The sequence below is a fragment of the Leopardus geoffroyi genome, chromosome D1, assembly GCF_018350155.1.
Source record: "Leopardus geoffroyi isolate Oge1 chromosome D1, O.geoffroyi_Oge1_pat1.0, whole genome shotgun sequence".
Classification (NCBI taxonomy): Eukaryota; Metazoa; Chordata; class Mammalia; order Carnivora; family Felidae; genus Leopardus; species Leopardus geoffroyi.
Window position 1 is genome coordinate 105,978,736 of NC_059329.1, and position 13,696 is coordinate 105,992,431.

General features: G+C 52.5%; 1 long non-coding RNA gene across 2 annotated transcripts; it reads left to right on the forward strand.

Moving 5' to 3' along the window:
- Positions 1–2,150: 2,150 nt before the first annotated feature.
- LOC123601801 lies at positions 2,151–7,516 on the forward strand. 2 transcript variants are annotated; one of them, XR_006714258.1, is made up of 3 exons: positions 2,151–2,792; positions 6,794–6,869; positions 7,229–7,516. It is a non-coding gene; the product is annotated as an uncharacterized LOC123601801 (long non-coding RNA). The 2 variants fall into 2 exon arrangements; XR_006714257.1 differs by lacking the exon at positions 2,151–2,792 and having other exon boundaries at positions 6,102–6,869.
- The last annotated feature ends 6,180 nt before the right edge of the window (positions 7,517–13,696 follow it).

The window sequence follows — 13,696 nt, forward strand, 5'->3', positions numbered from 1 at the left end:
AATTCCTCCAGGTTGTTGCACATGAACAATAACAATTTTTTTTTTAATTTTTTTTTCAACGTTTATTTATTTTGGGGACAGAGAGAGAGACAGAGCATGAACGGGGGAGGGGCAGAGAGAGAGGGAGACACAGAATCGGAAACAGGCTCCAGGCTCTGAGCCATCAGCCCAGAGCCCGACGCGGGGCTCGAACTCCCGGACTGGGAGATCGTGACCTGGCTGAAGTCGGACGCTTAACCGACTGCGCCACCCAGGCGCCCCAACAATAACAATTTTTATTGCTGAGTGCTGTCCCACCGTGGGACCATATCACGATTTATTTATGCTTCCTACTGCTGATGGACGTTTGTCGCGTTTCCAGTTTGAGGCTGTTACGAATAAAGCTGTCCGGATCGTTCTGTGCTTGTTATTATTATTTTTGGTGGGCCTCCGTGCTCGTTTCTCTGGTGGATCTATCTAGCAGTGGGATTGCTCGCTGGCTCATGATTTGTTCCTTAAGGAAATGTCCAGAAAGATTTGCAGGAATTTGCCCCTGGCCATGAATGCCGAGGCCACAAAAGATGCTGTAGGAAGACCGTGGAAGAGTGAGAAGGAGTGCCCGACAAGGTCATCCCCCTCTCTGGAAGGGGCAAGCAACCAGAGGCTGAGCTAAAGAGCCCCCCGCCCCAAGACTGCAGAGGGGGTCTCTTGCCCAGTCCCCGCTGCTGGGGAACGAGGTTGAGCGGCCCACTGCAAGGCCAGCATTTCACTGACTTTCCTGGCCGTTTATCTCCACCTTGTGACTCGGCCCCACAGCTCAGCGACTGATCTGGGGGAGTGAGTTCATACCCTCAGAGCTGCAGACAGGCTTGTTCAGCTCAGGCCACAGTCTGTTCCTGCCTAGAGACGGACTTTGAGTTTTCAGGAATTAGCCCCAATCAGCAGGAAGCCAGGGAACAAATCAGCGGCCACAGTCACAGAGGGACCAGAGCTCCTGAGGCGCTCAGCCTGTGGGACCACCGGGGCCAGCAAATCAGAGTCTGAGAGTGAAGGAGGCAGTAATCTCCCCAGAAAGCGGATGGAGATTGCCTTCCACGCCCAGCGCCTCCCAGCTGCCTGGGCTCAGTCTGGGACGCTGGAGGCTTTGAGTAGCACCTGGAGCCTAGAGAGCACTTCCCTCAACCAGACACACCTCAGTGTCGCTGGAGGCGGCCCAGAAGCGATTTCAGAGACCATTTTAGTTACAGTCATCAGTCTGACAGCCCCCTGCCAGGGTTCCAGCTCCAGCAGGTCCGGGGGTTCCCGAAGGATGAACGGCGTCGGCGAAAATAAAAATGGACACAGACGACAGCAGTGTGTTGAACTGGCCCCTTTATTGCACTAAACGTGGCATAATACATGCCAGTGTTTTCCTTGTAACGTACGTCATCTGTGTTTTTCTAACATTACCCGATTCTAAAATTGTTCCTTTGCATAGTCACCCAATGAGGAATAACATGGTTGTTTTGTCATAACGTTCCCTCCTGCCCTTTGCTTATTGATTAATTTCTTTTCTTGTTTTTATTATGTATCTATGTTCGTCTATAATTTGTAAAGTATTTGCTTTGCTGTTTTCACGAACGGCCATTTATCTCTCAACACCTCAAGTGGAACAGTTACAGGGACACGACCTCTTAGTTGTTTCCCTGAATCATTTGTGGTTTTGAAGAAAAGTGTTCGCCTGGGTCCGAGGTGCCAGGAAGGGGGCCAAGAGGGCCTTAGAAACCCATGCCTTATACATCCTCAGACAGACAATGCACCTAGGAACCAATGAACCATTCTGTACTTTAACCGATAGGTTCAGTCATCATCTGGCATGCCTTCTGGGGGCCAAGTGGACCCAGGGGTCAGAGGGACCTGTGTCCAAAGATACACTCCTTAGTTACCGGAGTGGGGCTTTCGGACCCAGGTCTCTCCTTCGTTGGCCACCTTTGCTGGCAAACGTATGAGGCTATCCTTCCTGTAAGTAGAGAAGTCTCCAGAGGGGATGGCAAGGGCTAAACGTAAGGCCGCACAATTTCTTGCGGGACCTTATTTTCTTCCCTAATGGTTCTTTTCCCAGGGGGCCTGCCGAGGGCAATTCCCCAACAGACAATACCCCAGGTACTTATAAGGCCAAATTACCTAAAGGCGGGAGGACAAGAAGCTTCACTGTCGGCCGGCCGCCCTGCAGTCACCAATCCGTCCACAGCCCGGGCCCTGCCACTCAGGCTGGGATAGCTCGGCTTCCAGCGGCCCCCAGTGCAGGCCCTGGTGTTGACGTAAAGGCAGCTGGAGGAAGTGGCCGACAACAGTCACCATCAACCAGGCCATGGAGCCTAAGCCCCAGCCCTACCAGTGACTTCTCGATGACTCTGCGTCACTTTCCCTCTGGAACCAGAGTTTGCTCATGGGTACAATGGGCTCACACTGGGTGCGTCCCTGTGTACACCCAGAGCGACTTTGAGAACCACCTAATTGCTGTTGTTCGCCAGAAAGAGAAAATATGGCTCTGTAAATATAAAATGGGATATCAGGCCTCAGCAATTGTTTATGGTCGGAGTGAGAGAATGATCCGTGAAGCGGCTTCCGCTGGCTGCCCAGCCAGGACAAGCCCCACCCATGGGCCTCATTGTCCTCTACCCCCTTCCCAGCCAGAGAACAGGTGCCTGGGGCATGGCCTCTGCCTGTGAGGGTGGGGGCATGGCCCTGAGCACAGGTGTGATGAGAGCTGTGGGGAACCAAACACGAAGGCGTCTCCTTCAGGGCCATTGAGTCACAGGGCCATTGAGTCGGTGAGTCACCCGATCCACAATTATTATTGTCTTTGTTTGCAGAAGAAAAAGCTGATGTGCAGGGGTGAAGAAATGAAATCAGGCGGTGTCCGGGTGGCTCAGTCGGTTAAGCATCTGACTCTTGACTTTGGCTCAGGTCATGATCTCATGGTTTGTGAGTTCCAGCCCCGCATCGGGCTCCGCGCGGAAAGTGCAGCAGAACCTGCTTGGGATTCTCTGTCTTCCTTTCTCTCTGTCTCTCTCAAAATAAATAAATAAATAAACTTAAAAAAAAAAAAAAAAAAAAGGAAATCAGGATCACACAGACATCAGCAGTGCTGGGGCCCAGCCCCCACTTCAAGGTCTGCCTCTTTCCATGGCCTGTCCTTAGCATCAAACCCGATGCAGGCTGACTCAGGCAGGGGGCCACGTGAGGCCTTGGGAACCGGGTGGGAGATCCCCGAGCCATTCATTGCCCCCCGGAAGAGATTCTCAGCCTGTGTGCTGGGGTGCTGCTCCTTTCCCCCCGTTCCAGCTCCATGCCACTTCCCCAGCCTTCCGCTGACCTGTACCAGGCCCCCAAGCCAGCCAGCCTTCTCAACCTTCCAGGCCCTTCTCAAATGCTGCCGCCTCCAAGAAGCCTTTCCTGATCTCCCCAGCAATTTGAATCACCCCCTTTTTGTATATGTGCTGCCGAAGCGAGCACTAATCACCCCCTTTTTGGATTTCTTATAGTTTTTGTTCTGTTTTTAAGGAAAGACTGTGCATCAGAGATTTCTTTAACTCCTTCATGAGGGAACAGGCAGGACAGGCAAGATGACTCCTGGGAGAATTTGAAGAACAAGGTATTTATAGGAATAGCTAGATAGAACCGATAGGTCTGATACAGAACTGGTATTGCCCTCCAGGGCAAAAATCCTTATGTTTTGGAAAGATCTTTTCTACCTGAGGGAAATTGTTTGCACTCTGCCTGACAAGAGGCTACAAGTTAACATGGAACTTCACATGAGCCTGAGCCTGGGTGGCCCATGGTTTGGGAGTTGGATCCCCAGGCCAAGCTCCACACTGACAGCTTGGAGCCTGGAGCCTGCTTCGGATTCTGTGTCTGTCTGTGCCCCTTCGCTGCTCGCGTTCTGTCTCTCTCTCTCTCTCTCTCTCTCAAAACTACACATTAAAAAAATTTTTCTAAAAGACATAGAACCTCACAAACCTAGAGCCTGTGATCAGTGCTCAATGGAAAGTCAAGATACAGGTGTGGACACCTAGATCAGCAGACCACAGCCCACGGACAGGTCTGGCTCGCCACTTAGTTTTGTAAATAGACTTAATGGAACCTGGCCACACTTATTTGTGTATTCCTTATCTGTGGTGGCTTCTGTGCCAAACTGATAGAACTGAGTATTTGCATCGTTGTGACAGAGATCGTATGACTTGCGAAGCTGAAAGTGTTTGCCGTCTGGCCCTTTATAGGAAGCGTTTGCTGACCCCCTCATCTCCTGTTGGTTTTTTTCCTTTTTCAAATGTTTTGTGGTGGTAAAATACATACGACATAAAATTTATCGTCTTCACCACTGTTTATACATTTTCAAGTGTTTATTTTTTGAGAGAGAGACAGAGACAGAGCACGAGTGGGGGAGGAGCAGGGTGAGAGGGAGACACAGAATCCGAAGCAGGCTCCAGGCTCCGAGCTGCCAGCACAGAGCCCGACGCGGGGCTCCGACTCACAGACTGCGAGATCATGACCTGAGCCAAAGTTGGACGCTTAACCGACTGAGAGACCCAGAGGCGCCCCCGTCATCTTAACCATTTTTTTTAATGAATATAGTTTATTGTCATATTGGCTTACATACAACACCCAGTGCTCATCCCAACAAGTGCCCTCCTCAATGCCCTTCACCCATTTTCCCCTCTCCCCCACCCTGCCCCCCTCAGTTTGTTCTCTGCATTTAAGATTCTCCTGTGGTTTGCCTCCCTCCCTCTCTGTTTGTAACTATTCTTTTCCCCTTCCCTTCCCGCATGGTCTTCTGTTAAGTTTCTCAAGAGCCACATATGAGTGAAAACATGTATCTGTCCTTCTCCGACTGACTTATTTCACTCAGCCCTCCAGTTCCATCCATGTTGCTACAAATGGCCAGATTTCATTCTTTCTCATTGCCAAGTAGTACTCTATTGTATATATAAACCACGTCTTCTTTGTCCATTCTTCAGTTGATGGACATTGAGGCCCTTCCCATAATTTGGCTATTATCTTAATTTTGGCTATTATCTTTAATTATTACCATAATTTTTAAATTTTTTTTTTCAACGTTTTATTTATTTTTGGGACAGAGAGAGAGAGCATGAACGGGGGAGGGGCAGAGAGAGAGGGAGACACAGAATCGGAAACAGGCTCCAGGCTCCGAGCCATCAGCCCAGAGCCCGACGCGGGGCTCGAACTCACGGACCGCGAGATCGTGACCTGGCTGAAGTCGGTCGCTTAACCGACTGCGCCACCCAGGCGCCCCCTATTACCATAATTTTTAATTGTCCGCTGGCACGGCCTTAGATACATACTGCTGTTCCCCCATCACTGCATCCGTCACCGGAACTTTTTCATATTCCCGAACTGAAACTCTGTACCCATCAAACAATACCACCACCCTCCCTGTCCCCTCCTCCCCAGCCCCTGTCAACCACCTTTCTCCTTTCCGTCTCCTCGAGCTTGACTGTTCCAGTAACCTCACGTAAGAGGAATCCCACGGTATTTATCTTTTTGTAACCAGCTGATTTCACTTAGCATGGGAGTCCTCGGGGTCCATCCGCGACCTAGCCTGCATGAGCTTTTCCTCCCTTTTTAAGGCTGAATAATATGCCGTGGCGGGTAGGGGCCACATTTTTGTTTATTCGGTGGACACTTGTATGCTTCCACGTTTTAGCCGTCGTGAATAATGCTGCTATGAACATGGCTATAAAATAAATATATCTTTAAGACCCTGCTTTCAGTTCTTGCGGATATTCGCCCAGAAGTGGACTTGCTGGGTCACGTGGTATTCTATTTTTAGCGTTTTGAGAAATTGCTATATTATTTGTCACAGTGATGGCACCATTTTACATTTCCGCCACCAAGTGCTTCAATTTCTCCGCATCCTTGCCAACACTTGTCATTTTCTTTTCTTCTTCTTCTTCTTCTTTTTTTTTTAATGCTTATTTTTGAGACAAAGAGAGACAGAGTGCAAGAGGGGAGGGGCAGAGAGCGAGGGTGAGACACAGAATCCGAAGCAGGCTCCAGGCTCTAAGTTGTCAGCACAGAGCCCCACGCGAGGCTCGAAACCCACAAACCACGAGATTGTGACCTGAGCCAAAGTCAGATGCTTAACTGACTGAGCCACTCAGGTGCCCCCGACACTGGTTATTTTCTGGTTTTTTGTTTTGTTTTGTTTGTTTGTTTGGATAGTAGTAATTCCTAATCTCCTAGGTGTTTGTACCTACTACCCACCCCCCACCTGGCCCCGACACTCTGCCTCAAGTCACTTGTGTCCTCTGGCTGAGAGGGTCACATCCTCTGGCACAGACAATCATTTCGGCGTCCCCTTCAGTGACCAGCACACTTGTCATGTTGAATGATCCCTGGTTTCCAGAAGATTACACTCTGCAGGGGGAAGTAAAAAATTTACATATTCTGGAAAGACCAAGTTGGGCGTGGCTGGGACTACCTTAGGGCCACCGACAGGGAGTGGCCACAGTAGGCTCCCTCCTTCTGGTCTCTACATTTCTTCACCACTCTCGGCGATAAATAGACTTCTTAGAAGGTCGGCACAAGGTCTGACGCACCCCACTGCCCCAGCCTGGGTTCCGGGGAACTCCTTCCTGCCCCCCTGTCTCAGGGTCTCTGAACACCCAGGTCTCCTGAGCACACGCTCTGTGCCATCCTGGCTTTCAAGGCCCAGCTCAGGCACCTCACCAGCACCCTTTCCCCAGCCAGAAGCCCTCACACTGTCCCTCCAGCTCCCACGGGCCCGTCCAAGCTTTCTGCTGGGGCACAGGGAGAAGAGCATGGGACAGAAATCTGAAGATCTGAGTCTGATCCTGGCTGTGTCTCCAGCTGGCTTTTTGTCGTGGGTGAGTCATCCCTCCCCTCGTTTCTGCAAGTTTAGAACAAGGAAATCTGGAAGTTTCCATCTATAGCTAAAACTCCATAATGGTCCATTTTTATTGTCCTTCTTTCCCTGCCAGACTGGATGTCCTTTGGGGCGGAGACTAATTGGTTCCCTGTTGCCCGCAGCACCCACCTTAGAGCTTTCCGTGTAGTGAGGCTCAGGATAATGGTTCTTGGATGAGTGAAATGGTTTCGGAGGGATTTCAAATGTTTGCCCTCCATCCGGTTCCTGCGCACGGGCGGCTTTGGGGCCCACGTTTTCTGTGCCACGCTCGTGACATGCCCACTGTCTAAACTGCCCACTTTCCTTCCACCTTTCTAGCTGACAAATTCCTCCTCGAAGAGCCAACCCAAATGCTGTCTCCTCTGACAGCTCTGAGAGCCTCTCGCTCTCCTCTGCGAGCCGGCCTTCCCCTGAACCCCAGCGACTCCGGGGTGCTATCTCGATGATCCCAGAATCAACAGCATTTTGTCTCCTCCGCCAGACTGTGGGTCCCGAGGAGCACATCACCTCCTCCTCATCGCTGACACCCCAGTGCACCTGCCAGCTGTTTGCAGACAAGAGAAGGTGAAGTCAGTGGGATTAAACACAAGGAGAGCATTGTGCGGATGGGACAGTCAAGATGTTCTTCCGTTTCAGCAGTGTAACACGTGAGGATGTAGCCTCACAGAGCCCAGGCCTAGGGCCCATAGCAGCGGAGCGGAGAGAGTCAAGCATCTCCCTTAACTCCTGTCTCTCTCGGCCATGGCCCTCCCAAACCCTGGGGGTTCCCGTGTGGTGGCTGTACCCAGCTGCTCCTGCTGGCACTTGGAAAGGGCCACTAAGCAGATCGGGGAGGGGAGGGGTGGCCCACGTGCCAGCGGATCTCCTGAGTGAGCTAACGATGAATCCCCCCCCAGGTAAATGGAAATCAGCGCTGTGCCACACGCGAGAGAGCCTGGGGGAGAACCGCAGACTTGAGCAGTTTCCCAAAACTGCCTGGGCATTAGAATCACCTGGAGGCTTTTACCTGTCTTGTTATGAAAGAGTTTATTTTCTTTCTGCAGAGCCATACCTAAAAAAAGATGGGTAGTAACATTAAAAAAAAAAAAAAAAAAAAAGCAAAAAACAAAAAACAACCCCAGCCCAGCTGCCAGGGTGCACCGGAGGTACACATGAGGTTACCTTGAGGTCCTCAAGGCAGAATGAGCATGTGCGGTACAGGCAGAGGCCAGGAGCATCAGTTGAAAGTGTGTTCAGGGAGGAGGACCCGGTCTTTGGCAACTCAGGAGACCACAGGCGTGTGTGGTCCACAGGGGCCGGCAGCGACAGATGTGAGACTCTACCACATGGGATGGAAGTCAGCACAGACGCGAAGTCCCCACGGGGGGACCTCTAAGGTCCAAAGATGGGGGCTGAGGAGGATATGGGGAGCCAGGTTCCAAGTCGCCGTCCAAGAGGAGTGGAGGAGAGAAGGCTTTTGTTTGTTAGTTGGAACCGTCGACTCCTGTGCTCTTCAACCAGCATCTCCAGGGGCAAGGCCCTTGGTTCCCAGCGGAGCCAGCCTGGCACCAGTCCGAGGACAGGTGTGGTCAGCCACCGGGATGGATGAGGAGAGCGCTGTCAGGAGATAAAGCTCTAAGCCATGGACCCAGATCTCCCAGGGAGTCCCGGGTGATCGCCAGCTACTTACTCTGTACTCCTCTTCGTCTCCATTTCTTCATGTGATCAAAGTAAGAGACCATAACACCTCTCCTACAGCTTTGATGGAGGGATTACATGAGATCATGTAGATGTTGGTGTTTGCTGGCCCACTAACCCTGGCATGTGGACACACGGGGCTAGAGACCCACTGCCTGTGTTAATCATCAATCCTCAGGAGATCGGTGTGTGTTTATGATTCGTAAGGGGCGTCGTGAGGTAGGAGTGGGTTGATGGCCCAGGCCTTGATCCCAGATGCCCACACCCTCTCAGATGACACTGGCGAAGTCCACCTGGTTTGGGTCCCCCATGCCATTGGGAGCATGTCTACTCCCCTACCATGGTGGGGACCCAAGCTAAGACTGGGGTGTCTCAGATCGAAGATTGCCTGTTTGACTGGCACCTGTTGCCCTCTGCGTGGCCTTCTCGGACCCCAGTGACCTTGGGAGAATCCCTTGTTGCTCTGTCCGCAGCTTCGCAGTAGGAGTTGCAGGAAATCGTTCGGGGTCTCTGCAGCAGCCCCAGGGCCTTTCAGTAGAGTCAAGCATCACTGGCCTTGTCGAGACCCTTGGTGGGCACCTTGGTGGCAGGAGTATGTCAACTGGAGGCCAGAGGCAGGCCCAGCCACCGCCTGGCTGATGGCTCAGAAGGAGCAACTCAGGAACCCTCTGTGCCCAGAGGACTTTGACGTCTTTTCATTCCAATGCCGAGGACAGCCTTGTTCATCTAGGAAGCTCTCGGGACTGAAGGTGGTCATTCCTCCTGCCCACCCACCACCACCCTAGCATTAGTGGAAAACGCTCTTTGGAAGAGAAGGGTTTTTCCCCTTAGGAGGTCGCCAAGAGACATCGGAACACAGGCAACCAGAGAAAGATCTTGGAACCGGGGACTCGGGAGACCTGGGCCCTAACCCTTGCCAGATGACCTTGAAACAAAGGGCTCGTCTTGGAAAGTGAGGAGGACGCCGGCCGGCCTGGCAAACCCACAGGTGGTTGTGAAGTCAGTGGAAATGTGTTAGAAGGCGGAACCCACCCGAGAGGTGTGAAACGCTCTCCAAACGGCAGGGGACACCACTGTCCTCGCCTCTGGCTTGTTGCCAGCCACGTCCTACTCACCCTTGCCTGGCACTTGTGCCAGTCCTCCTGGGCTTTGGCTCCTGTGGATCCTCCACGTGGAGCACTGAACAACACTGTGAAAATAAGTGAGGCGTACAGGGCTCTTGAAGATGTCAAAATTGAGCTCGTGCGTTTCTGCCAATGCTGCTGCCTCTCGAGTCTTCTCCACCCGAGGAACAGAATCTCCATCGAGGGAGCCACACTGCACCAGCAAGCTGGACATCCATTCTAGTAGATTCCAGGGCCACGGCTTACTTTTCCCTCCACTGGGCCGGCAGGAAGTGTGCTGAGCAGAGAGTCAGAGAGGGGCTTGTTGGGGGAAAAGGGAGGAAGAAGAGGAAGGAGGGAAGGAGGAGGCCCCACGCGACATGACCTCTAAGGTCCAGGCAATCAGGAATAAAGGAGTAAGAGCTGAAGGGAGGGACAGTCCCCACCCCCTCCCCCAACCTGAACCCTACAGCAAAGAGCTGCTTAAACCTTCAGGGTCTGGTTTGGGGAGGGCAAGGAGCCAGTATCTGGAACTGGTAGAGAAATGGCCAATGTACCGTTCCATTGTACCCATCACCCCTAGGCGTTAGCCGTGCTCTCCCGCAGATCGCAGATCCCCACAGGGTGCACCTTGCCTCGCCCCTGCTTACCTCGCCAGAGCCATCCAGAGTGGGCTGTGCCCACCCCCCCCCCCCCGGCCTGGCTTCGTCTGGCTGGTGCCTTTGTCCAGAGCGCTCTGCCCCCTGCCCGCCGTCCTCACCGTCAGGTCTCATTCACACGACATGCTGCTAACCGCTGTAAAGCGTACAATTGAATGTCATTTAGAACATATACAACGCTGGGCGCCTGAGTGGCTCATCTGACTTCGGCTCAGGTCATGATCTCACAGTGCGTGAGTTCGAGTCCCACATCGGGTGAGCTCAAGCCCCGTCTCGGGTGAAAACTCTCTTTCTCACCCCCTCTGCCCCTCTTGGGATTCTCTCTCTCTCTCTCTCTCTCTCTCTCTCTGTGCCTCTCACTCACCTGTGCCCCCCCCAAAAGAACATTTACAATGTTATACAGCCATCCCCTCTCCCTAGTTCCGAAACATTTTCATCTTCCCAAAAGGAAACCCATTAAGCAGTTACTCCCCATTTCCGCCTCCGGGAGTCTGCTTTCTGCCTCTGTGAATTTTCCTTTCTGGCCATTTCGCTGCTATGAAAGTTCACGTACGAGCATGTATCCGAATACCTCTTTTCAGTTCTTTTGGGCATATACCTAGGAGTGAATTGCTGGGTCATGCGGTCATTCTGCGCTTAATTTTCTGAGGAATCGTCCCTTTGTTTTTGACGTCTTCCTTACCCCTAGGTGTCTGCACCTGTGCTGTCCCACACCATAGCCACCAGCCCTGTGTGGTTGTTTCCATTTAAATTGGTGAAAATGGGGGCGCCTGGGTGGCTCAGTCGATTGAGCGTCCAACTTCAGCTCAGGTCACCATCTCACGGTCCGTGAGTTCGAGCCCCGCGTCGGGCTCTGGGCTGATGGCTCAGGGCCTGGAGCCTGCTTCCGATTCTGTGTCTCCCTCTCTCTCTGCCCCTCCCCCTCTCTCTGCCCCTCCCCCGTTCATGCTCTGTCTCTCTCTGTCTCGAAAATAAATACATGTTAAATAACTAAATAAATAAATAAATTGGTGAAAATGAAACAAAACGAAAGATTTAGATCTTCGGTCACACCAGTTATGTTTCAAGGGCTCAGTAGCTGTCTGCGATTAGCGGCCACCGAAGTTCCATCATCCTGGGACGTGCTAATGGACAGTGCTGGTCTACACTGTGCGATTCCCCCCGAGGGAAGGACTAACCCTGCCTGGTTTACCAGAATGTACCCAATGTCTAGGAAAGTGCCTGGCATGTAGGATTGTTATTTTAGGGAGGGAGGAAGGAAGGGTTGCTTACGGGATCATTTCTTTATTTGAGCTTCTCAGAGAAGCTCTACGGGCAGCAGAAAACGAATGCTTTTTCCGTTTTTAAAATAACAGTCTCTTGGGGCGCCTGGGTGGCACAGTCGGTTAAGCGTCCGACTTCAGCCAGGTCATGATCTCGCGGTCCGTGAGTTCGAGCCCCGCGTCAGGCTCTGGGCTGATGGCTCAGAGCCTGGAGCCTGTTTCCGATTCTGTGTTTCCCTCTCTCTCTGCCCCTCCCCCGTTCATGCTCTGTATCTCTCTGTCCCAAAAATAAGTAAACGTTAAAAAAATAAATAAATAAAATAAAATAAAATAAAATAACAATCTCAGGGAGCGCAATAGCAAGCCCAGGGTCACAGAGCTGGTATGGATCGTGACCCTCCACCCTCCCCCTCCCTCCACCAGCTAGACCTTGAGTGACTCCCGAGGCATTTGGACAGAAGAGTAGTGGGCAGCCCGGGGGCTGGAAAATACCAGAAGTGGCTGACACAGTAGTCTGGCTTGAGAGGCATTAGGGCATTTTTTTAATGTTTACTTGTTTTTGAGAGAAAGAGAGAGAGCAGAATCAGGGAAAGGGCAGAGAGAGAGGGAGACACAGAATCTGAAGCAGGCTCCGGGCTCTGAGCTGTCAGCACAGAGCCCGACACAGGGCTCAAACCCACGGACCGTGACATCATGACCTGAGCCGAAGTCGGACGTCCAACCCACTGAGCCCCCCGGGCGCCCCTGCGTCTTTCTACATAGGACGTCAGACCCCGTGAGTGAATGTGCCCAAACCCTTATTGTCCCCCTTGCGAACCAGTTTAGACACCTACCCCCCACCATCATGACCCCTCTTAAAAGGTGAATGCCACAGATAGCTGTTTACCTACTGGATGCATATCTGTGTTTATGGATAGAAAGAGCAACATTCTTTTCTCCTCCCAAGAAGCAATTTTGGCCCCGTTGGGGGTGATCCTGCCCCACTGAGCGTGCATGCCAGAAATCAGAAATCTTCCCCAGTTCCTACGGGGCCCTCGGGGGGGGGCATCTTACGTGTCTGACCAACATGTCCACTTTTGCTTCCTGGAAGAACCGGCCTTGCTCCCCGCCCCTGCCCTGCCAAAGCCACAGGACGCCATGTGCTTCCCAAGGTCACCTTCCCGTACTCCCCAGACGGCAGAAGCCTCGAGGAGCTGAACCCATGGGGTTCCCTGCACGCCTCCCCACCGCAACCCTGCTGTGTCTCAGAAAGGCTGGATGTGCCCATCCTCCCTCCGTGTCCTGCTGTGTCCCGGGCCCAATGGCACATGTGCCCTTAGTTTCGGAGAGATCTCAGGAAGACAAGCCCGAAGCCAAGCGAAGCAAGACGCCACCGTCTCCCCAGTTCTGTGTCTGCCTCAGGACTCCCCAGATATGCTCCCGTGAGAGCCCTTTCCCCACGTGCCAGAGCAGCAGCTGCAGCTGAATCCAGCTTAGGCCCAGCCAGCCTTGCCCACACACCAGAGAGGTCACGGCATGCCCTCGCTGACGGGCGGCACCTTAGGGTTCCAACGGCACCCCGTTTTACAGATGAGACACCAGGACCCGGAGAGGGCGGGGCTGGCAGCAAGGTCACAGCGTGAGTGGTTCCCAGGGCGGTTTGTTTTGTTCTGGACCAAAAGAGCAAGGAGTCTGAACAGTGGTGCGGGACGCCCCTGGTCTCTCAGGTGTGACAGACCTCCTCGAAGTGACATCCCCATGTTGGAACCTATTTGCTACCCGTGGGGCACAGAAGTTAAGCGTAGGAATTGAGAGTAAGCGTTTAGAAATATGTATAGTGGCTTCATGGAGAAATTTGTTTCTTTTTTTAACTTTTTTTTTTAATGTTTATTCTTGAGAGAGAGAGAGAGAAACATGATCGGGGGAGGGGCAGAGAGGGGGACGTGGACAGAGAATCGGAATGGGGCTCTGGGCTGACCGCAGAGAACCGCAGGCGGGGCTCGAACTCACGAACTATGAGATCATGACATGAGCCAAAGTCAGACGTTCAACCGGCTGAGCCGCCTGGGCGCCCCCATGGAGAAGTTTTATATCTACTAACTCTAT